This window comes from Castanea sativa, chromosome 3 (assembly GCF_040712315.1).
Source record: "Castanea sativa cultivar Marrone di Chiusa Pesio chromosome 3, ASM4071231v1".
Lineage (NCBI taxonomy): Eukaryota > Viridiplantae > Streptophyta > Magnoliopsida > Fagales > Fagaceae > Castanea > Castanea sativa.
Genome location: NC_134015.1, coordinates 34,169,405 through 34,172,587, shown reverse-complemented (window position 1 = coordinate 34,172,587; position 3,183 = coordinate 34,169,405).

Sequence of the window (3,183 nt, the reverse complement as noted above, 5' to 3'; positions counted from 1 at the left end):
TTTGGCATTAGTGGAATTGGAATGAAGATTAAAAGTGTTTCCAAGATCTTCTAATCTTTGTTTTGAAATTCACTACTTTAAGGTATGCTCTCTTGCTTTTAAATTCTAAAAATTATATGGTGCATGTTATCAATATCAAGTGAAGTAAATCTGTTAATTTTCCGCTGCATATGTTTTGTATGAACTACAAACCATGTTTTTCCAACAAGAATGACTATCAATAATATTTAAATTATATATGTAAGATTATTATACTATGCATCTTAGTGTGTATCTTTTAAATATACCCATGCATATGCATGGGGTCACAAGCTAGTATATAATAATAGATAAAGATGAGAGAAAATTCAATTAGATTTCAAATTAGAATTAAATTAGAGTCTAATTTTACGTCATGTGTCCCATCTAGTGAGTTAATTCAATATAAAAATGGGATTTCAATTAGAGTTTAATTTTGTGACATGTATCCTATTTAATCTAAGTTTTTTTTTAATTTTTGTATCAAATGAGTTAATTTAGTGTAAAAAACGAGGAGTCCAATATAAGTAAACCATAACAAACATCATTTTTAAATGATTTTATATTTATGAGCCTTTTTTTTATAACTAAAAACAATTCAAGTTTATAAGTCATATATATATATATATATATATTAATAGCCAAAGTTAAGAGAAAATTCAATTAAATTCTAAACTGGAGTATAATTTTGTGTTACGTGTCTAATCTAATTTTTAAATTTGTGTTTCAAGTGAACTATTACGTGCAAAAATTAAAAAATTTAAATTTAATTAGATTCTAAATTGAATTTTAATTGGAGTTCAATTTTGCGCATGTGCTCCATCTAATTTTTAAATTTTTGTGGCAAGTATATTATTGAATGCAAAAACAGAAGAGTCTAGGGGTGAGTTTGGTTCAGCTTTTTAAAACTGGGCTTTTTGAAAAAGTAGGGTTTTCAAAAAGTGCAGTATGAAAAAGTGCCTTTTGAAAAAGCCGAGTGTTTGGTAAAAGCTGTTAAAAAGTATTTTTTGAAAAACTGAGTATTTGGCTAGCGCTTATAAAAGTGGTAGTTTAAGTGGTAAATTACCTAAAAGGACAATGTAAATATAAAGGAATTTGTTTCATACTTAAATTAACTACTTCATCATACTTAAATCAATTTTTCTCTTTCTAAAAAAATTATTTTTTTTCTCACCAATATTAGCTAATAATAACCTACCACTTAAGATTTATTGTGAAAGTATTGTGAAAATATTGTGATAATTGATATCAATTTTAATTTGAACGTACTATTACAATTATTTTTTTCTCTTTCTAAAAAAAATATTTTTTTCTCACCAATAGTAGCTAATAATAACCTACCGCTTAAGATTTATTGTGAAAGTATTGTAAAAATATTGTGATAAAAATTGATACTGATTTTAATTTTAACGTACTATTAAAATTATTTTTTTCTCTTTCTAAAAAAATTATTTTTTTCCCACCAATATTAGCTAATAATAACCTACCACTTAAAATTTATTGTGAAAATATTGTAATAACATTTTCATCTTTTTTTCCCCTCTTTTTTTATCCTCCACACACAACATTTCTTTCTTTCTTTTTTTCCTTTTTTTTTTCCCTCTTTTATTCTCCTCCACACACGTACCCTTACTCTTATCTTTTATTGTCTTTCTTTCCTCCTTTTTTTTCCTTGCCATTCTTCCAAACTCTAGAGTCCAGAACGTTCTAGAGCTCTCCTTCTTTCTCTATTTTTTTCTTTCTTTCTCCCTTTTCTCTTAGCACTTCATCTGCAACATCCATGCACTTCTTCACCCTGATCTTCTTGATTCTTTTCTTTTTCTCTAAATTCAACCATTCACAAAGGGGATGATTTAGATCGGGAAGATTGGATCAGAGCTGAGCAAACGGGATCAGATCAGATCGAGAAGTGCTTGCAAGAACTCATCCGTCCTCTTGGAGAGACTCTTCAACTTCTTCTCCAAACCTCCATAATCCATCTACCGCAAGATGGGTACAAACTCCATTTGAAAGATTTTGCTATATTCTGATGTTTTTTTGTTTTGCAATTTGAGGAATCCTAATTTGCAAGGGATTGATTTTTTTTTTTTTATTCTTAGCTGATTTGGGAATTTGTTATTGAAAGGGCAAAGCAGAAGGATAAAGTTTAATTACAAAACTAGTTGTAGCTTAAGGCTACAAACTGCTCTAATAAACTGATATGTGTAAAAAATAGCATGTGCATTGCACATGATTACTTAAGTAAACTTAACCCAACTAACCCTAGTTAACTACACCACCTATTAAAAAAATAAAAACTAAAACACCTATACGTACTCTCTCTCTTTCTCCGACTTCTCTATAAACCCAAAAACACAATCCCTCTTCTCTATAACCTAGAAACCCAATCCCTCTCTTTTTCATCGACTTCTCACCACTGGTCACCTCAATCCCTCTTCTCCATCCAATGCAATAATACGGTAATATCATTCTAAAGTGTTTGGATCTTAGAAAACTAAGATCCAAACACACCACCGCGAATCCTTGGTGCGGTGGTCACTCTACAAATATAAATACTTGTGGAGTGTGGGGGCAAGGGCTAGGTTCAAGTCTCCAAGTGGGAGCTTCACACACATATACACTTAAATTAGGCTAGAGTAGAAATTCTATCTTGTATAAAAATAAAATAAAATAAAATAAAAAGATCCAAACACTTTTGAGTGAGCTGCAGGAACCTTATTTTGCCATTCAGCAAAATCTGAATGGTAGCATTTCTTAAATAAAAGAAAATGTACTTGTTTAAATTATAATTGGGAAAAATTTGAATATCTAAATTAATTTTCTCTAGATATTTGTTTGTGTCATCACTTCAGATTAGCCCAGAAATTGTTTCAATATTAGTGCTTGTGGTGGTGGAAATATAAGAAAAGAGACAATAGCACTGAAACCCTTACGGTAAAGAATGTCCATGTAGTTTGTTTGTTAAATCCTCCCTCACACGTGGAAATTCTTTCAAGAATTCCAAAAAAATTTCAAATCAGTATTAAAATAATCACGTTCTATGGCATACTCATTGTTGTGACCAAACTAATTCAATTACAAGCTTCAACGCATCAAATATGATCACTACCTTAAGAAGAGTGCGAAACCTACAACCAACCAAGCAAAGATTCTGATGAGGTACAA